Source organism: Prinia subflava, chromosome Z, assembly GCF_021018805.1.
Source record: "Prinia subflava isolate CZ2003 ecotype Zambia chromosome Z, Cam_Psub_1.2, whole genome shotgun sequence".
In the NCBI taxonomy this organism is placed as follows: domain Eukaryota; kingdom Metazoa; phylum Chordata; class Aves; order Passeriformes; family Cisticolidae; genus Prinia; species Prinia subflava.
This window is the reverse complement of record NC_086283.1, coordinates 1247985-1259913: the sequence shown is the minus strand read 5'-3', so window position 1 is coordinate 1259913 and position 11929 is coordinate 1247985.

The following is an 11929-nucleotide window of genomic DNA, read 5'->3' as shown; positions in this document are numbered from 1 at the left end:
CTAAAAAAGAAAATGTATATCAAACAAAAACTTTGGATTACTCTTCCAGAATATGAGGGAAATTCAAAACTCAGAATTATAATGGGTTCTTTGCAGGTTTTTATAATGCAAAATAGAGGAAAAAAGCAAATGTTGGCAGAGGTGCTTGTCCAAGTCTCTGCAACCTGCATTAGTTTAGTGCTTCTCCTTTACTGACAGCTAAGTTAATACAGCAGCATTAGACTACTGTGGGGTTTAAAATGTTATGGTGCTTGTTCCATTTAATCACATCAGCAGAAGTCCTTAAAATTGAGAAGCTGTACCAGCAAAACTACATTTTTCTCAATAGAGGTCACAAAACTCATTTACCAGATTGGTAGAGTGTGATCTCTTTAACACACCCTCATTTATACCAAGAGTGTTTTGTTTCTTCCGTACCTGACTATGCTGGCATGGTAAAGCACAACTGAATTGAAAACATTTAAGAATACAAATGCATACTGTTTCTCAACCTTAAAAAACCCTGTGCAGGCAGAGCAATATGTTCCATCATGAGCAATTTGTTTCCCCATATATTTTTTCTATTTCTATTTGCTATTATTTCTATTATTTCTATTTCTATTGTCCCCGGCTCAGCTTACAATTTTTTTTATTTGTGATAGTTCCCTTCCAACATTATGATCATTGGGCTTGTTGATATTTATATTTTTAAAGACAAATTTGTTTCTCTAAAGGAGATGCCTGTGAAAGATATTTTATCAATAGAAGCATAAGGACAGAAGGAATGCTTCTTTTTCTTGGTCCTTTGAAAGAAAGTTGTCTTTGAAAAGTCTTATCACTGTATTAATGTTCCATACTGTTAAATCACAATTTGATTCCTCAAAGAAAGTTAATTAATCTTCAAATGCATTTCAATCACACATCCTATGCACTTCAGCATAGCTCAAGCATGAAGTACATGAGATATTACTTTTCAAAAAAAGGTGAAATGAACAAGATTTAACATTTGAGAAGTAGAAATTTTAATCAAAACTCCATTAAAAGGATATCGTCTGAGATCCGCAATGCTGAACCTCCAGATGACTGGGTTTGTTTCAGATCAGTGTTGCTGAACATTATTATTACTTGACAGCTGCTCTGCATCACCTGTACTGAGCTACTGGTGACAGTTCACACCCAGATGACAAGGGCTGTGCAGTAATTAACCAAGTGCCACAAGTCCCCACTTTACCTGGGCATGGGGCTAGAGGCCAAAGATCAAACAAATATTAGAGGGGAAAGACACATAGGCAGGATAATATGTGCTGCCTTTCCCTAGGATTCATTTTCTCTTTCACAGCTAATAACTTGGAAGTATTTGAAAATTTGCTCAGAAACCTTTTCAGGGAACTTTGAAAACTTTCAAGTTAGATATCTCTATTCAATTCCCTTTAGCAAAGTACATTCAATTTGATGTCCTTTACAAATAGACCCATTAACTAAATTCATTTGCTCTAAACAGGGACATTTCTACTAATGCTTGGTCTTTTGTTGCTTCTTATGATCTTTCAACTATTTAAAAGAGATGCTGTCAGTATATTATTTTTAGAAGAAGCAATTTCTGAACTCTGAATTTGGTTAAGACTATGTCTCTCTTTTAAAGTCTCACTTACAAAGTACTTTCTTTCCTTTTGCCATTTTTTTTCCAGTGTAACAATTTTCTCTGACACTTTCAACTCAATAGCAGGAATTTTCCACTTTGAGGTTGGTGACCTCTTCCTTTATAAAAAGTCAGCTTTCAACTACTTTGCATTTTAGTGAAATAACCTCATAACATTTTCCATAGCAAGACGCTATGATGTAATTGCTGTTGAATTATGATCACTGCAAGATACTGTGAACAAGAAAAGCCTAACAAGCAAAGTGAAGTAATAGCTAAGCTTAATATTTTCTTTATGTAAATAGTCTACTGCAAAATTTCTCTGTGCGAGTTTTCCTTTAATAGGCATTGTACTACTAATGTACGATGTTGGTGGAAGATACGTTCATTCTGAGAAGACATGGGATTATTTAAACTGGTTAATTCTCAGCACAGCTGTTCCTTTAACATATGGAAGAAAATTTGTCTCCATTGTCAGCTGGAAAACAGTTAATTAGATTCTGATGCACATGTAGAGACAATTAGGCCAATAGCTATAAATAAGGCACCTGAGAGATACGAGGCTTCTTCTCCTCACCTGTGCCCTGCCAAGACATTTTTTGTAGACTAATGCTAATGTACTTAGGAAGGTTGTTTTCCACAATACTCCTTCAAACAAGTTATTTAATTTCCTCTCTTGGAGGTTTCACGAGCCATCTGATGATTGGTAGGTGTTATTTAGAGTATCATATTAATGATTTGGGTTATAGTGTACTGTTGCTTTTGCGTAGTTGGAAGACTGAGGGATTTCAGTTGTAACATTACGCCTAACATTCAGCTAGGAGCCCACTACATTTTGCATAAATAGTGCAAAGAGCTTGAAAGCTGTTTGATGTGCACCAACAATAAACAAAAAAAAATTACTGAGTGCCATTATTGGCTTTCTAATGTTCCTTCAAGAAAAAAATCAGATATTTCAGGGTACCGGCTGAAAATGGTTTTAGTATGAAAGCTATTTAAGTTGGGAAATGAAGTGCTATTAGACATGTACAATGTTTCCTTAGAAACAGAAACAAAACAAAAAATCCCATAAATTTTAGTAAAAGAGAATTCACCTGATAATTGTTAATTATAAAGCCACTCTAAATCTTGAATCTTATTATTCTGCTGAATTTAAATCCTGAGAAATATACAATGGAAAAAAAAACTTTTCTCAAAGAGGACTGTCTTTGAGAAGAATGTATTAAACAGAAGTTATCAAAGATGCTTTCCATTTGTGCTGCTTGCCATGCAACATCTTTTTTTGCCGATTGCTCTTTCACAGTTGTAAAGAAGTGGGAAATGCTAATCCTGTATGATTGCTAACAGGGCTGGAATCAGGCTGGTGAGTGGGCACCAGTGAGGTTCCCAGGGTCCGTGGTGGAGGGCCTTGGGGAGAAGCCGTAAGGAGTGGCTGAGGTCACTGTGTTCAGCCTGGGAAGAGGAGACTGAGGGGAGACCTTACTGCAGCCTGCAGCTTTCCCGTGAGGGGAAGAGCAGGGGCAGGCACTGACCTCTTCTCTGTGGGCACCAGTGACAGGACCCAAGGGAATGGCCTGAAGCTGTGTCAGGGGAGGTTTGAATTGGATATTAGGAAGAGGTTCCCAGGGGGTGTTTGGGCACTGGAACAGCTTCCCAGGAGAGCGGTCACAGCACCAAGCCCAACAGAGTTCCAGTTGTATTTAGACAGTGCTCTCAGCACGTGGTCTGGATTTTGGGACTGTCCTGTTCAGGACCAAGACAGTGTGGGTCTTTTGTGGGTCCTTGTGTGGGTCCCTCACAACTCAAGATGTTCTGATTCTGTGATATCTTCATTATTTGCAATAGTGCTGGACTAGTCCAGCTCACACCATAGTATGAAATCTAAAATTTGGGTTTAAACTTTGGCTCCGGTTGGGCCAGAGTTTTCTGGAATGTGGTTTCTAAGACTGCTTTAAACAACTTCTGATATGTAGCATTTAATGAAAGGAAAACACAGTGATTGTCTTAGACTGAGATACCTATGACATGTTATGCCTAAATAAGTAGAGGAGGAGAAGGTATCAAAATTACAGGAAATCCTTCTGCAAGGGTTTTTTATTGCTTTTTAATCTGAGAAATGTAAAATAAACTGTGTTAGGCTTTGATTCCCAAATTCTGTGGATATCAGCAAAAAATTATGCAGCATTATTGATTTTAAGGGCTTTGCTGCAGAGGACAAATTATTTTTTGCAAACACAACAGTAAAATGCATATCTCCTGAAGGGAGCCTTGCAGTACCTACAAAGTAGCATGATGTTTGGGGGTTTTATGGGACTATCATTTTATTTGCAAGTGATGTTTCATTTCTGGTAGATAAATAACCACTAGTCAGATTCACACAGGAGAGAAATTACAAATTTTATTTTCATTCCTTGATATGAGGGCTGGCTTAAGGCTGCTTTGATCCCATTCCAGTTATTTCATTCAATGACAAGCTTCAGAAAGGCTGTTCTAAAAGTGAGGACAGCTACAATTCAGTGATACAGTCCCATCAGAGGGTCTCCACCAGCCAAAACTGAAAGACCAAGGCATAGCACTGAGTGTGCTGATTTCCAGCTTTTTTAATAGCCTTCTAAACCATGGGAAAACTCAAACAAAAAAAAAGCAAACAGAATAAATATCTTCTGTTTTCCACCTGCCAATATATAAAGAATTAATTTTAGGAGGAATAAAAAATAGTGGTTTGTGAACTGAAATATATGAAGTGAAGAAAAGCTTTCGATCTACAGGCTTCTTCAAAGACAAATGTAAAAGGCAACTGCTTGACAGTAGGTTTAAATTTGCTGTACATTACTTAAAACTTCATTAGTTAGCATTCCACAAATCGAGAACTGTTGAAGGCTTCCACAGGAAGATTTTGTGATGCAAGGAAAGGGGCAATCTGTAGAAAATGTTTCGGTCCTCAATTAAAACAGTATTGCTTTGCAGCATGTGATTTGGGCATAGATATGTGAACAAATATGCTATTTTGAACAGCTATGGCAGAACAGTTTGAAAAGTAGTCTGAAAGTTTGACAATATTGCAAATATTCGTCTCTTGAGAAATAAGGCAAGAAAAAAAGGACTAAAGCCATGACAAATAGATGGGGGGTTTAGGTTATTTTTTATTTATCCCCTTCTTTCTAAGCAGAAGCAAACAATTTGCTCTCTGCAGCTCTGAAAGGTTAATCATTTGCAGGAAAATAAGGATGTGAAGAATATCTAAGTAATAAGAGCTAAAAATGTCAGATGCCTGGGGATAAAGCAAATATTTCTGTGTTTTTCAAATCACTGGCTATTGTGATTTTTTGAACACAAGGAAGGATATTATTTTAAATAAAACATTACCTTCTGCATAAGGGGAATTGCCAATGGATGCAAAGAAAAAAAATCAGTTTGGAAGTGGTGAAAGACTGTGACCAGTATTCACCTTTTTAGTGAATCAGTGCAGCAGGCAGGGAACTGCTCTGCTGTTGGAAAGTAGACTCCCTTCATGCCCACCAACAGGCAAGCACCAGCTGAATCCTCTTCAGAGCTGCCAAGCTGTGAGATTAGGTTCTGTAGGAAAAGACACTCAGAAAGTTCATGGTAGCGTGTATTCAAACGGTGTTATAGGGGTTACCACCCCTTTCCTGTTCGTCTTACTGAGCAAGGAAAAATAACTGGATCATTGCACATAGAAATCTGTTTTCAAAAAATATCGGTTTTATCCATAGCAAGTCTTTCTGGGTCTTTCTCAAGACATTTAAAGGAGTGGTTTTCAAAACTTGCTCAGAAATCCCTATTTCTGAGGTGAGTTTGTGTGGCAGTGTGTTAATTTAATCAGTTAGGCTTTCTATACTTTTGTACTTGTTGGGTTCCCTGTACCCCACCCCTCGATTGTTCCTTTGTTTAACTCACATGACTCCGACACCTGCCATGCGGCACACGGTTAGCTGCCTGTCATTTCTCCCGCCTTTGTAAATCCCTCCTGTTTTTCCCCTGATTAGTCCAAGCGATGTTCTATTACACCTGTATCCCCTGGCAACCTGCCCCGGTTGGCTGGCAGTGGCTGGCCACCCCCTTTGTCCCCCCTCCAAATCCTTCAGACAAAAACCCCCCGCACCCCTCTCCCCCCGAGCAGTTTCGGGCTGAGGAGGTGTTTGCAATAAACCCTCTGTTCGTCTGGAATTGTTTCCTCCTTTCTTTCCACTGCCCGTCGAATCTCCATCACTCGCATAAGCCTCTGCCAGGCAAAGAACCCACAGGGTCAGTACTGCCTGCGTTGGTCGCAGACTGACCCCCTACCACTCTGTCGCTGTGTCTGGGCCAGCGGTGACAGAGCCCGTTGGCTCTCTGTGAGCACACCGACGGAACTTTCCATCTGCACACTGCAAGTATATCAACTAGAGACATTCAAGGTGTAATATTTCACCCCTAACTTAGGGGCAAGGGGCAAATGAAGAATTTTTCAAGGTTCATAACATTCCTGATATATAGTCTCTCATTATCATTTTCAGTAAATTATTGTAGTTGCTTAAGCTTGTCCTGGTGCTGGAGTCAGAGAATTTTACACATTTTGGATTCAGGGCTCAAGAATGGAACAGTATTTAAAACCTGAATAATTATTTCAGAAAGCTGATTCTCAAGTTCCTGTAGCAAAAAAAAAAAAAATAGTGGTAGTGTCGAGCCTCCTGATTTGCAATATCTAAGTACTTTTGGTATTGAAAAGTCTGGAGATGACTGTTTTTTTTAAATCTTGCTTTTTAACTGCTTTCTTTCTGCTAACTTGTTTTGTGTTGCTCTCTGTCTTCATGACTCCCATGCCCAAAAATGCATACAAGTTTGTAGGAGCTGGTTTGCAGAAGTATAAATTTGACCTCTGCATTCTCCTGCTAACTTTTATCACTTTATAATCTGCAATTAAGTGATTGGAAGGGATTGCCTTAGTGGTAAATACAATTTCAAAGAAAGACCTTCTATTCTGTTCTGATTCTGCACTCCAATCTGTTTCGTAAGACATGTTCCTGCTACAGGTTGTAGCCTGCTTTTATTCGTTTTCTCCCTGCAGACAAGTTAATGGTGTTCCTGCAAGCCAAGGCTGTCCTGATGCAAGCAAAACCAGAATGGGGCTTTGGCTGCATGCTTTTCTTTGGTTGACAATTAAGGCGTTTAAACAAAGTTTTTTCACACAGTGCACTTTGTGATTGAAATGGATCTATTGCTTAAATGGCCCGACCTTTTTCACAGCTGGGCACAATTTGGTTAATTTTTTGAAGGATTGACTCTCCCAGGGCACCATGTTCTGCAGATACACTAAATGATCTGTCCTACATTTTAGCTGTATCAGAGCCAGAGTTAATTAAAATACATACATGCTGTGTAATGTAACAACAGCTCTGAGGCCAATCCTGGCTCCCAAGGAAATTATGTGCGCTAACCAAAAGTTATTTTCTCTCTACACTGTGTAGCTGCTTCTTTTATTAAACTTATTAAAACCATTTTAAGCTTTGAAGTTCTGCAGCTTTTTGGCTGCTGTTTTCATCAGACGTTATTCATCCTCCTAAGGCATGTGTCCTGCTTTTGGAGCAGATATGGGCGTATCTCAGTAATTTATTCCTGTTAAAAATTAAAATGCATTTGAAATGTTTCATATAGGCAGAGCTGGAGATGATAGCCTTCTTTACTTATTCACATGGCATAAACTGTAATAGTGTCAAATTTTCTTTATTACCCTAATCTAGCACCTGTGAGATGATGGTTTGTTCATTGTATTCTTAAAAAAAAATCATATATATATATGTGTCCTTCTTGTACCTTTCTTACCTAGAATATGTCTTCTCCTCTTGCCATCAGTTTTAATGATATCTTGCTTTGAATATGCTTATACCGATTCTGGCTGTGAAAGTTTATCAGACAACCTTGTTTCTATACAGATAAGAAACTAGTCATGGAGATGATTCCTGTCACTACTGGACACAAGTTAAAATGCTTGACTCCAGTCAGAAGGCAGAAGAGAATCAGAAGGCTTTACTTACAATTCTTTCAGCTCTTTTATAACATGCTGCCCTGAAAAGGCACATTATTGGTCCATAGGATGGACACCTCTCTCCATTGGTTAGATAACACCAACAACACCTGGGAGAGAGGCTGTTTTGGGAAAGGAATATTGTTTACTTAGAAATGTTATGGGAAGAATAGTTATTTATACAAAGTTGTTTGGGAAAGGAAGAACTGTTGAAAAGTTTCCCTTGGAAAAACTAGCAATTCTCAGGCTTCAGAAATATCAGGCCCACAATTCCTTTCATTCTCCTATGGGCAAGTAAAATGGATTCTAGGGAACTGACTTCAGCCAAGGTGGTCAAGAAATTTGAGGCAAGGATTCTACAATGAGGACCTTGAGATTTTTGAAACAATACAAATACAGTCTCTAGGATAGCTTCAATGAAAATTGCCTGTTTAAATCTCACTGAAATTCCTTGAATTTCAAGACCATCTTATGGAGAATATCCAAACAGCTTTCATTTTAAACCAGCAAATGATATTTCTTTCTTTGGAGATATGCATAATATTTCTAGTTTTTTCAATGAGGATAATGTTACAAATCATACAAATACCACATACACATACAAATAAATTACTCATTTCTTTAGACCAAAGGACACTATATTTTTGGTACAAGAATTCAAATGTGTTGCTGAGGTTTATGATGGATAAAATACTTTCACTCAGTTTATCAAAAATGCATAGGGTATCCACATTTTTACTTTTTGGATATTATTTGTGGGATAATCTTCACAACAACCTCCATTTCTCTTTCAAAGACTGTTAGTAATAAAGCAGCTTTGTAGGTTTTTACAGGCATTTTTCACTGCCCTCTTGTCCCATGCAATAATGTCATATTAACACATCCAGAGAAGTAACAAGTACATCTTGAATCTTGACCATAATTAGTTTTCTCATCTCTTCCATTTTTGAAAGACAGAGGGTTCCACTCCTTTTTGCCATCATGGTAGAAAATTTCTCCTTATACCTGTCCCAGTCTTGCACATGCCTGCCATATATTCATTTATTCTCAATGCAATACTGTCTTTAGCTCTTTCCCTTCATTAATGTTTAATCCAGCAGATATACCTAGAGGGATTATGTTTATTTCCCTTGGCTTTCATTTTTTCTGTGCTGAATTATACCACTTTCTTTTCTGTCCTGTTGTAAGAACAAACTGTGGATCCCTTCTGACACGTTTTGTAGCAGCCCTTCCCAGTTTGAACTGACACTGCTTTAAAAACTATTGCACAGAAAGACAGATGGAGTTTCTGGTTAATATTTTAGTTTTGTGTTCATGATGTAAATGAATTTTTGCTGGGGTGTGTGAACTGAGAAGTGGACTGCAAAGGAGGACGAATCCTAAAACCAGACTCATTACTCACAACAAGGGGTCAGACCTGAGAGAGGTTGAGGAGGGGACAGAGCAGCTCTTTAGAAGATGAGTAAGGAAAAAACAGATATTTTTTCAAGGCCCTTTGCTTTTGTAAGGCTGTAACTCAACAAGAGAAATAGAGATTTCTCCTAACCTGTGATCCTGGAAAAAAAAAGACATATCTAGAAGGATACCTGGTGGGCAAGAGAACTTAAACTGAATGTAAATAGTTATTTGGTCATCTCTTTAAAGAGGCCAAAATACATTGCAAATACTTTCCTTAAGAATAGCTGGAAAGAATGCCACATAGCATTTGTGGTAGAAGCACCTAGTTCTCTCAATTGTCAGAGCTGTTGCTTGTAAACTGAACCTTGACTGTTTCAAATGAGATCTAGAGTTCTAGCAGACACAAAATCCGGCTTTGTGTACATGTGTTTTTATTCAGGATAGCCTAATAGGGGTCAGAATTCTTGTAAGTCTTGAAATTAAAAAAAGCAGAAACTGGGTGTTCTGACCTAAATACATAATTAACAACTCTCCATTCATGGAAATTATACTGAATTTTCTTGGCCTTTTATAAGGCAACTGACATAGTTGGACCTTCATCTTAACTTAGTTCTTCTAAGTTACTCTAGGGGAGTTTTGTTATCTGGAGCTAAAAAAGAATTGTAACCTAAAAGGAATTAATGGAGGCAAATTTTTGGTCCTCACAAGAGATAATAAATGGGTAGTATTGGGTCAAGTATCAGCTTAACAGTGTCTACTTCTTTGCCTCTTTGTCTCCTACAGCCACTTCCCCCTTCCCTGACAGAAGATCCTCAGATTCAGAATTTCCTGGCACCACAATTGAAGGTGCAGCTTAAAGCTCTGCAAAGGCAGTCTAGATAATTATGGTATGAAATTTGTTAATGCAGTCTGAGAGTTTAAGAGCAAACTACAATGGTGTAAAGTCTCTGTAAGCCAGGAAAGAAACAGAATGGAAGTGTAGCTCAGGCATCGTGTTGACTGAATTCTGGCGGCTGCTGGACCAGCCCATGAGCCATGCAGGCATCTGTGGAATGCCAGCTCCCCCTCTCTGAGAGCACTGGACACAGTGTGTGCCTGACAGTCTCAGCTCCAGTTGCTTTAAAAGTAGGAAAAAAAAAAAAACAAAAAACACACCAACTAAAAATTTGCTACAGTCTGTCCGTAGGAAATGTTGTGGAGTGGGCATCAGGCATCATTTTTGGATGCTTTGGGATAATGTTGCCTGCTGATTCTTCTCCACCCACACTGCTGTTTGGGATCTCAGAACACTAAAAGCCCTAATATTTTGACCTTTTCTGCTTTTCATTTCTGAAGAGCTAACAACAAATACTTCTTCTCTCATCTAAATACTTCTTTTCCAAGAATCTGTCTTCTTTTTTCCAAAGAAAATAAGCTGTCTTCTTACATTATAAACCTCTTATCATTCTCACTCTTTCTTCTGGACTCTATTGGCCATTTCCTTTGAGAACATGTTTCAAACACACCCAGTCTTGGCCCAGTTATATCCCACCAGCTTCAAACCCCTTCTCATATGCTTATTAATATGCATCAGTGTCACATTGAGATTTGGGGGGGGTTGCAACGACCTATATGCTTTGAAGTTTTTTGCTCATTCTAACACCAGACTTTGTCCTAGATGTCAGCTCCATGTTGAACATCTTTAAAGCTACTACACAAACCTTGCCCATTTGCTCTCTATAGGTGCATTTTTAAATTATTATTTTATTATTTTAAATATTATTGATACACATGTAGACCTGTCTTGCTCCCATGGAACATCTAAGAGATGTTTGTTTGTTTGTTTTCCTTCAGGATGAGACACATAAAATGACTTTGTGCAAATCTTTCTACTTGTTTAGTTGTATGATTCTCCCTGACATTGTTATAAAGTCTCTTCACACACAGATTGTAGCTGAAATTGCACTGATTATTCTGAGTTTGAGACAGATCATTTTAAGGAAGAGGTATGAGACTTCATTAAGATATAAAAATTACAGAAATAGACATCAACTCTGATAGAGGTTAACCAGAGGCACAGTGTGAGAGTATCAATATTCAGTCAAACTTTGTCTTGGCAGTTGTTTTTTATTGTTGTGGCTTTTGGTTGGTTGGTTGTTTCTTTTAAGAGTTAGGATATGTGATGCTCTGAGTAATGAAGAAATCATGAAAGAAAGATTATTGTGGATGACTTACTCTTTTCAACTCTCTATGCAAACCTGTTAGTACTACAATATTAAATATCTTCTGTTTTTTCTTCATTTGCCAGTAAAGTCTGTGAATAATTATAGTACATAAGGATATGTTTGCAGCAAAGAGGTTTCAACAAGCAAAGCTTCTTGTTCTATGTATAGGAATCACTTTTCAAGGAATATCTCCTAAACATTACACTTATTTTCTGGTTGGAGATATAAAAAACAATTCTACGGCGCTTTATTGAGAATTCTTATCTAAACAGATTCCTACTACTTTGGGAATATTAGTAATTGAGGGGACCTTACTGAGTTCATAATGGAGTCCTCAGCTGTGCATCAAAGGCTGTTTTGTTCTGTTCCCCCAATAACTGACATTAACAATATTCAGTGCAGTGATGAATGGGGTTAAGATAACCTTCTTTAAGTCTCCTATTTATGTAAAACTTTTATTTTTCTGTAGGAGGTTGTACTAGATCAGATACAATTTTTTTAGAGATTCTAGTTGGTGGGGAAATGTGGTTTTGATTCTATCTTTCTGGAGTGATTGTGACTGGAATCAAAAGCAAAAACTTACCTTTCCCCAGAGTGTGAATGATCATGTTGAAATTTATTGGCATAGAAAACTACAGTTACACAAGTAATTCCAAATTCTCACTCTCAACTGCTCAAAGCTCT